We start from the raw sequence: 15,817 nt of genomic DNA, 5'->3' as shown, positions 1-15,817 counted from the left end.
ACAGCAGGGATGGGAAGAGAGTCTTTTTTGTCGGTACCATGATGTTTTTCTAATTTTTTTAAAATTTTTTTTTCCCCCCCGCTGTTGGCCGGCTGGTTGGTTTTGACAAAAGTTGCACAAAATGGAAGTGCCTCCCAAAAACAAGAGTGGGAAGAAACTGCTCTTCAGAAGTTAGCTGGAGGAAAACACCTTATAAAACTCGACCTTTTGCTGCAATTTCTTTTTTTTTAAGTTTCCAAAGAAATGCGCGCTTTCCTTCTTCTCTGGGAAAAGGTAGCCATTGCTCTTCTTTAGACTAGACATTTCTAATTTGTTCCGTCTGTCAGAACGGGACTATGAGAGGTTTTGGTGCAAATTCATTATCTCTGGCAACGCATAACGTATAGTAGGAACTGAAAAAGACCGTGGCAATGGATGAACAATAGGGCTTCAGTTCATCAGCAACAAAAGCGTTGGGGAAATTGGTTGAATTTCAGAGCACGTCCTCCTCAGCAGAGAGGGCTGGACTAGACCTTGGCCAACCCCCCCAAAAAACTTGCAGAGCTTCACATACAAGACTTCACTTTCTACTCCGGGGCGTAGGAAGCAATATGGAAAAAAGAAGGGGGGGGGGGGGGGAGAAGGCAAAAAAAAAAAAAAGCCAAACCCAAGGCAACTTTCTGCGTTTCTCTCCCGTTTTCCTGGATGGAAGATTTCTAACTCTTTGAGAGCCCTTCGCGCACGAAGGACACCGTGGAGCTAAGCGGCACTTTTAAATGAGGATGGCGAGGGGAAAGACGTGAATTTCTGGAGACGTGAAGGAAGCTTTCTCTGCTCCGAGGGGGCTTGGCCCTGGGGATCTTTGTTTGCCACCGGAGGCTCAGCTCAGCCCCTAGATCTGGGGTCAAACCTTTCTCTGATAAAGACCAAGAAATGTAAGTACCGCCGGGTGTGTGTGTGTGTGGGGGGGGTGTGAGTGGGAGAGACTGATCCTGAATTCCCTGCAAAACTGGGGGAGCCGAGCCCCGGGCAGGTCGGGGCTCCCCGGGTCCGTGTGAGCCCGGGCTGGGGCCGCCTCTCCCCGGGCAGCCGGAGCGGGTCCCCTCGGCCGGGCTCCGGCCGCTTCCACTCGCCCCCGGCGAGGGAAATTTGATTAACAAGGCAGGGTTTATGACTTGACACGGCGGCTTAGGCCGGTTAGCCGATTTTGTGCGCCTGATGCTGAACCTGTTGGTCGTGGGGCGTAGTTAGGTGGGGGAACTGTTAATTATCCAGCAGGCTGCCGGCGACAGCGGAGCTGAGGCTTTTCTGGGAGCTTTTTGGCGATGCCTAGGTGCCCTGGGAAGGTGTGCGGGCGTAGGAACAAACGCTCACAGGGCTGGGGTGTAGGAACTAACTCCTGTGGCCTTTACGTATTCGAGGTTAAAAAGCAAAAAAAAAGAAAGAAAAGAAAGGGGGAAAAAAGGGAAGAAAAAGGAAAAAAAGGGGGGGAAGGGGAAAAAAGAAGGGGAAAGGGGGGGAAAAGGGGGAGAAAAAGGGAAAAAATGGGGGAAAAGGGAAAAAAGGGTGGAAAAAGGGGGAAAAAAAAATAACTAAAATAAAGAGGGAAGCCGAAGGCATGTCTTGCAGCTGGCCGGGGTGCAGGGGACTCAGTCCAGCCGCTGCCTCCGCAGGCAGAGGGTGGCTTGGAGCAGGCAGCCTTCGCTGCCCGGCTCGGCCCGGCTCAGGAGCGCACCTTTGGGGGTGTCGGGGAGGGGGCGGCTGCGCCGGAGCCGGGGGAGGGCGGGTGAAGGGCGGCGGGACCGCCCGCCCCGGCCCCCGGGGTCACTGGAGCCGGGGGCTCGCCCACGGGCGCCCCGCTGCACCCCTCCGTCCCTCCCACCGCGCAGGTAGCATCCCTCCGAAACCCCCCTGCATCCCCGGAACGGCTGAAACGGCTTCGCCCTAAAGCAGAACTCGGTTGCTCCCCGGAAATAATAATAATAATAATAATAATAATAATAATAATAATAATAATAATAATAATAATAATAATAATAATAATAATTTTAAATGTGCTTTTTTAGTAACAACAAATAATATTTTTTAAAACGTGCTTTTTTTAGTAACAACAACAACAACCATAATAATAATTTTTAAAATGTGCTTTTTTTAGCTGAGGCTGATGTAACCGGTATGATGCAATGCAAGCGAGTAGCTTACGTTGTATTCCTTTCCCCCCGCGGCTCTGGACACGCTGGCAGGGCCGTGAAGAGGGAGCATGCCTTCCCGGTGATCCCGGTTTCAGGACACCGGCGGTCTGGAAGAGCTGGGAAATCCAGCGGGGAAACGCTGGCTTAATGTGTTTTGCATGTTTTGAACTGAAGGCTAGGTGGAGCCTCCATCCTTTATTAAGTAACTGGCAGCTTATAGTATGCAAATCCTCTGTCTGCCGCGGCAGTTTTCGTCACTTCTGTTCAGCAGCCCCAAATAATATTCCTAACTTCGTATTTTTAAGCATAGTTCTCCAGAAATAATGATGCAATTTGTTGGGGTTTTTTTATTATTACGTTATTCTTATTATTTCCTGTAAATATTGATTACCGCGTTTAACCCTGCAGATACCGGAGTACATTACTCATCTCTGTTTTGTGTCACATTAGATCATCTGCAGGAAATGTGGCTAGTTATTTCCCCGTTTAATCTAGGGCCAAGCGTTTTAGTGATTTATTTAATAATCTCAAAAGTTAATATACTCGGCGCCTTCTGAACACACATAGTTTTACCTGTTCACATATATTTCATGAACGAGAACCAAACACTGAAAGTGGTTACATTATGATCCTTTGCATTTTTTTTTCTGGCTATTTTGCAGACTTAGACAACGCAGACAGACCACAGGGAGTGACAATCACGACAAGAAACGGTAATTTTTTTTTTGTTTGTTTAATAAAAGTCAGATGATACGATATGCATTACCTACAGATATGAATATATGTTCTTTAACAGCACGCAGTGTTTCCATGTGTAATTACTGACTTTGCGGGTTTAATTTTTTTTTTCTTTTCCCCCGGGACTTTGAATTCTCGATAGTCTGCCTTTTATTATTTCGTAATTTGCTTTTGTATTAGATATCCCTTTGCATACCATACCTTCAACACAACCGAAGCATGATCTGCAGTTGCTTGTAAAATGAAAGTGTGGCCACAAAAGAAATGATGAGGCACCTTCATTAGAAGGCGAGACAGCCAAGTGGCTTACCTGGCTGGGAGGAGAGGGATGCTCTGCAGGGAGAGCCAGCCTGGGCCGTACCGGTGTGCCGTGGTTTACATCTATGTGAATTCTGTCATAATTTAGTGCGAAAAGGGGATTTCTGTACCTTTCTGATGGACCCCACAGCAGCTCGAGGGGGGGGCCTGTGTGTCTGGCCCGTGGAAGGTGGGGATGCTCTGATTGCAGTAATGGGGGAATCATAAGCATTCCTCTTTCGAGTCAGTAGAGACTGTTTATTCTTGAGAAATCTACGCAGGATGTTTCTTCTTTACGTCACAGCCATCTGGAGACCTATAAAAAGATTAGAAAACAAGCATGGCAATCACATACTAATCTACAGGCCATTAGCGGGAATTGATTAGGGAGGTAGGAGGAAAAAATCAGTGTTTGGATTCCGTATCTTCCACCATGCAGGTCGTTTGTACAGTGATTTTTGAATAAATGAGTTTTATACAATTATGTAAACTGGAAGACAGCAGGCAGTGTTAACAGCTGCTTTTGACAATTCAGGTGATATTTTTGGCAGTAATTGCAGAACTACACATTGCTTAAACTTTCCACATGCTAGACAGCACTGCAGTCTCGGAAACGTCTTTTATAACTGCTGCATATGTTTTTGTGATATTCGGAATAAGCAAATACTTTTGAGCAAAGTCTTACCAGACACTGGTCGATTTTGAGGCCCTGCTAGATGCCTGAGAGTTAGAAAAAGTAATTGGTGATAAGGCTAATGAACAGCTAGGTCATAATCATCACGTTGGCTCTTTTGACTTACTGAGGCTCCAATGATTAATGAACAGAACGTGGCGGGTGTATTGCAGTTACTTGCCAAGTCAGTGTGTATGCGAGGTGGTCGTGAGAACAGGGACGGGTGTTTTAAAGGTATATCTTGCGTCTTTGAAACATACCAGTTCGCAATAATACGCCTTGCATTTAACTGTAAATCCGGTGACAGGGTGACATGTTTTGCATGAACGTGTATGAATGTGTCTGTGTTAACGTGCACTATGTATACACGTACCTATATAAGCACAGACGTATGCACACGTAGAGCACTTGAATTTTCCTGCCTCTGACTGAAATAATTTAATGCATAAGCTCCTTGTGAGCTTGCAACACACGCCTGATCACCAGCGCTGCTGCCCCCAGCCCTTGCCAGAAAAAAACCCATCTTTCTGTCCATCTGCCAATTCAGAAAAGCTCATTACAATTTTACATAATATCAAAATGATCATGTGCCTCTGGATGTATCAGACATCTGATTCGGTCATCCCTGTTGTTGCCTGAGCAGCCTGAGAGGTAACGAAGAAGCCCAGAGTAACTAATCACACAGGGTTATCAGAATTCTAAGCGTTTTGTGCCAGGCTGCTTCCCACAAAGGGCTCTGGCGCAATGAGCTCTCGTGTCCCTCAGGTAGGAAGCAGCGGGGGTACGTTGCACTGTCCCCCCTATTCCAGGGTATCTAATACCTGCTCAAAAAAGACGTGCTCAGTTTCAGAGGCTGAGAACCTGAATGCACAGACGAGTGGCCTCGTTAGTCATATCGCTGCTGAGTTCAGGATTTGGCAGATTAGCAACGTCCGTGCCTTACTTCTTGGTGGTGGTACTAATTTTGGGCCTGGTCTGGCACATGAGATTGCTTCCCCATGTTCAGGCTTTTGTAATATTAACTTATGATAAAAATGGACTGGTTCATATAGTTGTCGTTTTGCAGTGTAACCACATACACCTACATGGATATTTTAAGATAACACACAGGCACACGTGTACCTAGACCGGCACACGTACACATGGTTCCCCTACGCATACACAAGCACACGTATGCTTTATCATGGAGGCAGGCTATGTAGCCAACACAGACCAACAACAACTTCGGTTTAACTCCAGGCATTTAAAAATTTCCCCTTAAAAATAGCAGCGTATGCAAACACAGGTTAATCTACAAATAAATGTCTTTAAATGCAGGGTGGCGTATTGACTGTGACCGTACGGGAGCGTAGCACAAGATACTTGTGTTTTATTTTGCACCTTAAAAGAACAGCAGCAGCAGGAATTTTAAGTCGTGGTGCCTTTAGGAGTGCAGAGCAGTCCATATGCTGTCTGGGCTGAATTTTTCAGTGTGCATCCCATACCGACTGCAGCATGCGCGAGCTGTTGAAGCGCGTTTGTTAATTTCAACAGTAAATATGGTAGATCTCAGTGAGAAGATTCATGGTATGACGTATGCTCGGGAGACCTGTAATGTTTGCACTTTAGGCTTGGAAAAATTCTATACAAATTATACCGTTAATGTAAAGTGTAATGTTCTTTTTGGGGGGTGGGGGAGGGGGAACTGAGAGACTTACATCCTAAAACTGTACGTAACGCATGCTAGCAGTTTAGGAAGACTTGCCTCTGCCTGTTCCTTGAGTAATGCCGGTGCGCATTTCTTCGCTCTAAGTACGAGGTTAATAAAAATAAACGATAAATCAGCGCTTTTATTACGGCATTTCGCCAGATGATGTATAGCCTTAGATAAATATTGCTGCAATGTTCACCTGTGCTGCATTCTAACAGAGAGACAGGGACACACACACACACAGAGAGGCTGGGAGAGGGGAGGGAGGGAGGGAGGGAGGGATGGAGGGATGGAAGGAGGGGGGAGAGAGCATAGATGCTATAAAACGCACCGAGCCTGCTGCTCGCAGCTTTCCCAATAGACACGCAGAGGAAAACGCCTTGCACGACCGTCCCGCTGTAAATACCTGCAAATCACGGTAGGCGCGAAACACCATCGAGATGCGCAGCCATTAAAAAAAAAACCAAAAAAACCCCAAAAAACCAACCCAGAAAAAAGACCCCCCAAAAACTACAAAATCCCCAGACCCCCACACCACAGCGGAGCACATTGTCAATGTAATTACACACCGACTCACTGCGTAGCACAGACCCGATCCCGGCCTCAGAAAGCAAGGCCCCGCTCCCAGCCGCAGCCGAGCGCCTGGCACATCTCCCTGCACAAGCGGAGGCTGCCAGAGGAGAAATGCAGGCAGAGGCGCTCCCCGGCTCTGGAAAGGCTTTTATCTGTCCTTAGAGAGAGCTTTCTTCCAGCCTTCGGGTACCAGAGCGGTCTGCGCTGGCGAGGAGGAGGAGGGCGAAGGCGGATCTCCTGCAGCGGGGAGCGGTGGAGGAGGCGATGCCGGAGGCGAGACGGGGCTCGGTCCCGCTCATGCATATCAATAGCCGTGTGTACTTGAGATTTCTCATGACATCATCATTACCTTGGTCTCCCGCGGTCCAGGACCTCTGACCTTGCCGGGCTGGTCCACATTTTGGCACCGCAAGCCCTCCAATGATGGCCCTTTTCTCCTTCTTTCAGAGCGGGGGCAGCAGCAAGCCGGCAAGACCGCATCTTCCTCTCCCCAGCTCTGGGAGCCCCGAGAAAGCGAGGATCTTCCCCCCCTAAAACACACACGCACGCCAGATATTTGCAATCGAGCTGCCACCGTTTGGTAACAAGCTCTGTGCCGTGCATAATCGAGAGGGATCAGGAGCCGCGTCCTCGGATCGTCTTGTCACTTTCTGCTGAAATGGGATTTTTTTTTTTTCTTTTTCCTTTTTTTTTTTTTCCCTTCTTCCTCCTTACACTGTGCTGGAAATTGCCGATGGCTTTACATCTTTACAGAGGCTAAAGAGTCTTTCGCGAGAACGAAGCGATTTACAATGCAAACAGAGGCCTGCCAAGGGATGGATGCTTCTCACTCTTAACGCAGCTTGACGCACCTTAATAGCTGGTTTTATTTTCTGGTATCAACAGAGGAATTGTTGGCTATCGCTGCCGGAAATTACTGGCTGAAAGGAAAAGTTCGGAATAAACTTTGAAGGCAACAGATCTCTTTTGGATGTTATGAGGTGCACCTACGCACAGACACACAAACCAGGTCGCAATTGCATAAAAGGATGAATCTTTTAAAGCAGGACTAGTGCGCTGGGAAGAAACAACCCGCCTGTTTGTCAGAAAGAATCTGGATTCTAGCAAGGGGGGGAAAAAAAAAAAAAAAGCTTTGAGGGAAGTGAGTTGTTATCTTTGGTTATCTAGCTGTATGAGTGTTTTGGTCTTCATAAAGCTAGATAACCGAAAGTAAAAACTCCTTCAAGATCATCGTACAGCGTGTGAAAATGAAAGACTACTGCGAGAGACAGTAAAACCCCAGAAAGGTCAGGAATGCTGGTTGAATCTCAGGTTTTTACAGCTGAAGGTGGGAGCGGAGGAAATTAAATGGCGTACTTATTCCAAAATACGAAGTTGTCCGATGGCAGAGAACGGATAGCCGGGCGCTGCACGGAGAAAATGGTACCGATGGTAAACAATGCATGTGCCACTATTGCTGTTGAATAAATAAATAAAAAGAAACCCAGACCGGCTAACCTTTAACTGGGCTGAGAGGATTCTTTTTTTTTTTTTTTTTTTGTCGTTGTTTTTTTTTATTTCTCTTAGAAAGCTGTTTGGAAATGCTGAGTTTTCATTTCGCAAAGTGATTCACTGCAATGAACTGGCTTTGAAAAATAAAGGGGGTAGCTGGTGATGACGAAGATGACGGTGGCGGTGATGAAACAGTGCGGACTGAACTGAGCAAAAACAGCCAAAAAAACCCCAAAACAAACCACCCCAAACCCTGTCTATGTGCATCTGAGACCAAGCAACGGGGTTTGTTTCACATCATGTGAAAGCAGGCCTTCAGAAAAAGTGTACGCTGAGGTGTAGGCAAGCTTAATAATTTATATCTACTGAGAACTCGGCGGAGCTGCACAAAGATGGAAAAAAGTGATGGCCGATTTTTATTCTTCTATTCACACGGCGAGCACAGATGCTTCTCTGTTCCGAGAGGGTTTCCTTGAGGAAGCTACTGAAGCAGAAAGACATGATGGAGACGAGATCGCCTCCCCCCTTGTCAAAGTGTGAAAAAATGTTCTGTCTCTTACTCCGCGCCCAGCATTGGAAATGAAAGTGACATTTACTCCTAAACCCACGTGTGCGCCTCCTCTCTTTTTGTTTAAGGATGATCAGATCTATCCGGGAAACAGCTCTGGCATCCCAAACCGAAATAATTAGGACGTATACAGACCTGACAAAAAACTGGGGGGGGGCGGGGTGGGGTGGGGAAGCGGAGGGTCTGTCTTGCCTAATTGATTCCCTTAAACGGCGTGCCGGAGATGTGAACGGCTGGGCGCTCCCGTTCCCACGCTCGGGGCAAGTGGCAACGCCGTGCCCCGGCAGCCCGTGACAGACAGCCCGGCGGGGGCCGGGGGCTGCGGCGGGGGCCGGGGCCGGGGCTGGGGCGGGGAGCCCTCGCCCCCACCCCCCCGGGGTGGGGGCATTGCCCACCCGCGGGATGCCAGGCGAGGGGACGCGCCCGCGGATGTCCCCGCTCCGCCGGGCGCCAGTTCCGCCCTTCGCCCGCGGACGGGGGGGGGGGACGGGGACGGGAAGGCTTGGGGGGGGGGGGGGGGGTCGGCTGCGGAGGCTGGTCCCGGTGGGAGAAGGGAAGAGCAGGCGCGGGGCCGGCCCCGCAGACACCCCCGGGTTTTCCATCGACACCCGTTCATCTCGGTAATTGCGGCGGTGCGGGCACCTCCGGCGGGGAAATGGAGCGGGATGAATTGCGGAGGGTAACCATTTTCCTTTGGACTTGACCCAAACACCTTCCCGGAGGCTCGCCGGCGTGTGATGCTCTACTCGAAACCCAGCGTCTCCACGGCAGATTGAAATCAGGGCAGAGAGAAGGGAACGGGGCTGGCCGGTCTCCACCAAACGAGGGGCTAACCTTCCGCGCCCCGCTTTGATTTTTATTTTTTTATTATTTTGTTGGTTTAATTTTTTAACTTCGCAACCGGACCGCTCATATAAAACACTACTTCGGGGGCTGACGGTGGGAATATTTGCCTCCACGCCAGACACCGGGAGAGGAAGGGAGCAGAGAGCCAGCCAGCCGGTCCCGGCAGCAGCAGGCGCCTCCTCCATTTAAAACAAAGAATTTGGCCTTAAAAGTGACCCCATCCTCCCCTTAGCTGCAAAAATAACCCCACCGCGGTTTCGGACGGAGGGTCTCGCCCCGGCCAGGCTGTTTTGAGGGGAAAACCCCGCTTTGGCCGCACTACACGTGCCCAAGTTTTACTGCTGCAGCGACGGACCCTTCTTTATTTACATCCGCGACCGTGTTTGTGCCACCGAGCTGTCACCGCGGCGTGCCCGCACGCCTCCCATTCACGGCCTGCCCAGGGGTGCCATTTACCTACAGCCATTGTCTCCCGCAATTAGCATTTACATGACAAAGCACGCGGCTTTCTCTCTCAAAGGGCCTCAATTAAGGCAATAAGCCGTTTTCTGGGGAAACCCATTGTTTACTTAGGCATTCAATGGGGTCAATTTACTTAAGCTGTTGCTTGCGTCGAGGCCTTTGATGTAAGTTTGTGAAGGAAAACACCCGAGAAAAATATCGGTATTATAATGGCGTGTTGGCCATTGTCACATTAAATTGTTTTGTACCTTTATTAATGTTACGTGGGTATCCATCAATAAAATACGTTTGGCTATTACAGCTATTATTATTGTTACTCCTTCGCTGCTTTAGGAGCAAAGTGCCCCCTTTCTCCCCCCCCTTTTGCCCTGCACATCCAACTTCTGACTTGGGAAAAGAGAGCATGTGGAAACGTGGCAGCACGCCCTCCAAGCTCATGCTTTGAGAGGCTCGCACAGCAAGTAAAGTTTCCTAGGATTATCTATCTGTCAGGTGCCGTTTCCTTAAAGCTGGTGGGGGAAAAAGAAAAATAATCAAACCGTATACAGCTTTACGTAACAAGGGAAAAAAAAAGTGTAAATATCAGCGGAGCGGTTCTTTAAAGGCTAGTTTTAGCAGTGGGAGAGCCCAGATCAAGTTTATTTAGCATACCAGCGCATTGTAAAACAGTTGGAGTGAAGTTGCAGGTTGCGTGAGTATGCATGTTAACTAGCAGGGACCCGGGCTGCTGCTTTGTGAAAAGGGAGCAGCAGATTGCTGTGCAAGGCCAATGTTAAAAAGGCAGCTGAATTTAACACCATCTGGAAGAAAAGATCCCTTCACGACTTTCTCACACCGTCAGACAAAACTAGTGTCTCTTGTTCTGAGCCCTTGTCTATGCGACCATACAATACTGAGTCATTATACTTTTGCTGAGAGAAAATTTGAGAACACAATATGGGTAACCAGTGAATGACCAAGTTTCATTGTGCCCGCTTAAGTCGATTGAAATCTACGTCTAGAGCCATGAATGGCAGCATTGTTTTCCTCACCGGGGCTGTACTAAATGTCAGCACAGTGTAAAGAAAAACTTGAAGTCTGCAAATAACTTACCAGATCTCAATTATAATATTTTCCCACACTAGAACTAATATCATTGCTAGGGTCTACAATGCACAAAATACAAAAAGAAGCGGGGGGAAAAAAAACTGAGTTCATTTACAAGTTATTTTAGCCAGACAAACATTTTAATTTTCTTATGGGAACTGGGGTTCAGCATGTAGAGCTGGCTAGTCCTTTCCTGAGAAGTTCAAGTTACCAAATTGCTTCTTACGTAATTAAGAATATAAACTGTGTGAACAAGCTTGTGTTCAGCAACTATGGCAGCTTGAGACTGATAAAATGTTAATAAGTGCACTCCACAGTACGTAGGTCACTTCTTCTGAGTCTAGGGGAAGATTTCTTCTTGAATGTTTAGAAGAAATAAGGCTGAAACTGATAAGCAAAGCAGTGGGAAATGTGTTTCTCCAGGTGCTGGAGGAAATCCATCAGGGCATCTCGGTGTAGACCCAGGTACCAGAAGGAATGTTTCCAGTTCTCTCAGTTTTTACTACTACTCTTTTTCTCCCCCCCGCCCCTCACTTGGTAATGGATTCTGTTATGCTGTTCACTTGAGTCCTGTTTAGCATTCATGCACAGTGCAGACTAAGAAACAGCTCAAAGACATCGCGAGGAGTTAGTTGCACGTGCTTTAAGAGAACGTCCGGGTTTTAAATCTAAGTGACCGCGATTCTGTCTGTCTTTCATAAAGCTCTGTACAGTTCCTGACATAAAACGGCAAAACAATGAGTAACTACCCTTGTGCTGAATAACGCACCCCTTCAGCCGCTCCACCTGCCGCCTCTCCCAGCAGGGCCATCACCTGCAGCCCCAGACGCTGGGGATGCCGGTGCGTGGTGCGGGCAGAGGGCCGGCGCGGTGGCTGGGCAGGCGTTGGTGCCGGAGAAATTGTCTTTTCTGACTTTCTCACGCAACCACTTGTGAGCGAGGGGCAGCTGGGGCTCGGAGCAGAAGCAGGGCGGCACGGGCAGGTGCTTAAACCCCGTCGGTGGAGGTAGAAAGAGAAGCCAGGCCTTGGCCAGCCCCCTGCCTGCCGTACAAAACCTGGCAGCCGGGGGGGGGGGGGCTGCCTTCACCCCTCCAGAAAGGGCTGCTTGTATGAATGGACATATTCATGAGCGCATCTCCCCCTTCCCTAAAGTTGCCATTAATATGCATTAGCATAGGGTGGATTCATTATTCCTGTTTCAATTAAAATAGACGTTGTGAAATGTTTCATTTTGTGGAGAAGCCAACAGCACGCCATCCGTTAGGGCAGATCCCGCCCTTCCCACGTGAATTAGAAGTTGTTTTCTGATTTCTGTCGGCTGCCTCCAGAAGTGGGGGCGTGGGTGCATAGCCATCCCACAGAGACACGGTGAAAAAAGTCCATTTAGATTTTTAAAACGTACACTGCTTCCATGCATTGCTCACCCTGGGGTGAGCACATTAATTACCCCTTACCTCCTCCATTATTTTAATTTAGAAGAAAGAAAACGTCAGGCCTTGACAATTAAATTTCCTCACTAAATGGCAAGTGCATGAGGTAAAGATTAGGGCATTTTTATGGGCCTTTCTGGGAAGGGCTGGGGAAGAAGAAAGGAGCCCTTGGGCTTTGCCGTTGTCCATCAATAGTAACCTGTTCCGTTCTTCCTGAAGCTCTCGCTTCTGTGCAACTATAAACATACATGCGCGTATGTGCGCATATGCATTCGTAGCGTGTGGTGTGAAGCTGTTGTGGTGGTCACCTGGCTGGGTCAGAGTCCAACAGGGATGACCTTGTGCCGTGGGCTCCACAGGGAGCAGGACTCAGTCCCACCCCAGCCTGCTGACCTGCCGGTTTTAGATATATGTGTAACGCAGGAGAAAGGGAATGGGGCGTTCAGCCTGTGTCTTCAAAGTTAATGCTAAAAAAGCTGTTTTTCCCCCAAATTCCATACAACTAATGCTAAGCTATGAGTGAGCCAAACCTCGCCGTGCTTCTCCTCCTCAGTGCCGCTCGGAAACTGGGCTGACGGCTGCCCACTCCTGCTTCTGTATGATTTGGACTGGAACCAGAAAAGGTCAATAACTAACGATCATTAGGCTTCACGAATTTGGATCTTGTCCCTTCTCTGACGGTAACGATGGGAAAAATTTACTGCGACAGCCCGGTTTGCCAAGGAGGCGGTGAGGGCCCCCCCATGTATTGTCCACAGCGGACGGACACAGGGGGCAAAAGGGAAGGCCTCTTCCTTGACACCCCCCCCGGGAAGGAATCGTCCTCTGCTTCGCCCCCGCACGGTCCACGTGTGGCGGGTATCCCCCCGGCTAACAAGGAGACCGCGCTGGGCCCTAGGGCTCCCCAGGCAGCTGACCGCCCCGCCGGGCTGCACGCCCCTCCACGGCTTCCCCGGCCGAATCCCCGCCGGGCCGAGCCCCAGCCGCGGGCCCGTAGCCGCGGGCGGCAGCCACCGAGGCCGACGCCGAGGCCCAGGCCCAGGCCCAGGCCCGCCGAGATGGCGCCCGCCCCCCGCGGGGGCCGCCGGGAGCCGCCCGTTGGGCCGCCGCCCGCCTGGCCCCGCCCCCGCGGAGCGGCCGTTGGGCCGCCGCCCTCCTGGCCCCGCCCCCGCAGCGCGGCCGCGGCTCTGATTGGTGTTTCCCGGGAGACCGGCGGCGGCGCCGCGCCCGGGGCAGGGGTGCGGCGGGGCGGGGAGCGGCTGCGGCGGGCCGGGGCTCCGCGCCTCTCCCCGCCGGCACCCGGCCTCCGCCCGCCGCCCGGCTCCTCGCCCACCGCCTGCGGCCGTGGGGCTGCCCTGCTACTGGCGGGCGCTAATTGCTGTGGGCGGTTACCGCTGGCGAGCGCTGCCCGCCGTCCGAGGAGCCGCCTCCCGCGGCAGCCGGCCCGCTGCCCCCCGGTACCCCCTTGCCGAGGAACTGAGTTATTATCGCTGCTGAGCCGCCGCCGCCGCCGCGCCGGTGTGCTCGTCCGCTGGGGGAGGCTCCAACCCCCCCCCAACAAGAGCGGGGGGGAGGGGGGTAGAAATCCGGGTCTGAAGTGGTTACTAAAGCCAGTTAATGACATCATGCATGGACATTTAAACTTGTTGTAAGTTGCAGAAAGGATTAGGGAGAAATCACGCTGCGCGGGGCTAATGATACCATCTTGGCTCCGGAGCGCTGTCAGGTGCAGCTCAACCCGCCCGCCATGGCGATCGCCTCGCGCCCCTCACCGCGGCCTCGTGGCGCTGCCGGCGGCCACCCTGCCTGGGCCCGGCCGTCACCTCCTAGCCAGACCTTTCTTTTTTTTTTAATTTTTTCTTTTTTTCTTCCTCCGTGCTGGGCCGTTGTTTGTGTTAACTGATTTCCTGCCGAGGTGGGACAGCACCCATCAGAAGCGGTCACCTCCATGTTGGTGCTGTAAGGCCTGGCCCATTTTTGGACCCTGTTACGAGTTGGAGTGACTTGCTTACAAGTGCAGATGCCTCCAGCACCTTGTAACTAAAGGAATAACATTTTGGAAAGGACCGTTTGGTACCCCAGCCATTCAGGATGCTGTTCGTTTTTATATCTGTAACCGCTTGCCTTTGCAATTTTTGTGCCTGGGCTGCACCATAAGGACATATTTCTGAAGTGGTTTGTACTAGAATGGTAAATACACACATATTTAATGTAGGAACGATCATGGGATGCGTAGAGTTCAGGCGAAACTGACCTACCTCCTCCAGGTGTAGCTGCTTTGTTGCCGTCTTTTTCAGTTCCTTCAGCTCTTACTAAAATCTGAGGCATGTGATGTTGGAAAGTAATGGCGAGCGGGCATTCACTCCTAAACGCTGGTGGTTTAAATATCTATGCTGAGGCGCAGTGCATGATAAGAACACAGATCTTTTTTGTTGGCTTAATGATTTGTAGACTGTTACGGCTTCGATGGTGCTGAAAGCCACGTGGCATGTGAGTGAGGTTGCTGCAGTGAGCAGGATCAGCAGACCCATGTGATAAAGAAAGTAAGGAAACTGCCAGTGCATAGGAGATTGTGATAAGGAACTACCTTCAGCTTAGCCTTTTGGCCTCCAGTTTGTACATCAGTGTGGAGAAAGTAGAAGCTAGGTCAAAACAAACTTCATAAATAAATGACTATGGGAAATGGTCAGTAATTTGTCTTCTTTGGAGTCTAAGAAGAGTTTGTTGGGAAAAATGAATGTCCTGTGCTTTGGGTCAAAGCTTGGTCAGTCTATCTTCGGACTCGAATAGGACCAGCATTTCACCCTTTGTAAAAGGACCTGTACGGTCTGAGCGGGATCATTTTAATTCCAGAATAAACTCTGTGCCAGTGAAAAGGGGCGTATAATTGTTTTTTTTAAAATCTGATTTTTTTTTTAGGAGATGTCTTTTCAAGTAAGTTACATTTATTCTGTTAATAATGTCAGTTCTCTGAAAGGGACATTAACATAAAAAATACTCCACTCTCATTGTCATGTAGAATATTATCTTTAGGAAACAAGAGTTTGGGGTGTTATAAAATAATATCATTATCATGAGAATAACGGTAACAGCTTAATGTAATTGGAATCTAACACACAATAACCTTGTATGAGAAAGCTGGAGTCAGTAACAGAAAACCTGCACAACGAGGATGGGATCACACATATGCAATTTCTTCTCACCTGTCTAACTCAGCAGCAGTTGTGGTACATGAGAAAATGTAAAATTAGCACTCTTTTGTGTAAAGTATGAATTATTGTCTTTAGCTGTTCTCTGTCACAGAAGGCAATTGCTGTTGCAGTATCCTAGAATTCGCTGTAGGTGCATAGGAAAATATAACCTGGTAGTGGCAGGGCCTGAAACAGAGCCAGAGCTAATTCTTCACTTGTTTTTCTATATTAAAAAATTTCTTCAAAACAGACCATTAAAATCTCCTTCTCTATGGTTGTAATTGGTGTAAGCATACATTATATAGGTCACTGTTCAGCTAAGTACTGGGGATTTTATGAGGTGCCGATATTTTATTAGTGGGCATAAATATATTGTTGGGAAATATATGAATATTAATTTTATGTCTTCCTCTAAATTCCCATAATTCTCAAATGGCATAAATTGGGTTCGTATGACAGCTATGTAGATCCTGTTTTTATTTTAGAAGCATATACATGGACAGAATTGGCATATGCCAACTTGCGTGTGTGTATGTGTCTGTGCGTGTAAGCTTGAATCTGGAAAACCTATGATCTGTATCTGCATGTGCATCATCATGA

At 49.2% G+C, this 15,817-nt stretch overlaps 1 long non-coding RNA gene across 1 annotated transcript in view; it reads left to right on the top strand.

Moving 5' to 3' along the window:
* Positions 1-639: 639 nt before the first annotated feature.
* The window catches only part of LOC140650908 (uncharacterized), an 84,890-nt gene continuing 69,712 nt past the window's right edge, over positions 640-15,817 (top strand). Inside the window, exons 1-2 of the long non-coding RNA XR_012042195.1 lie at positions 640-914; positions 2,834-2,884. This is a non-coding gene — a long non-coding RNA (uncharacterized lncRNA). The remainder of the gene's footprint in view (positions 915-2,833; positions 2,885-15,817) is intronic.

The sequence above is a fragment of the Ciconia boyciana genome, chromosome 4 (assembly GCF_034638445.1).
Source record: "Ciconia boyciana chromosome 4, ASM3463844v1, whole genome shotgun sequence".
NCBI lineage: Eukaryota > Metazoa > Chordata > Aves > Ciconiiformes > Ciconiidae > Ciconia > Ciconia boyciana.
This window is presented reverse-complemented; position numbering and strand designations above follow the sequence as displayed.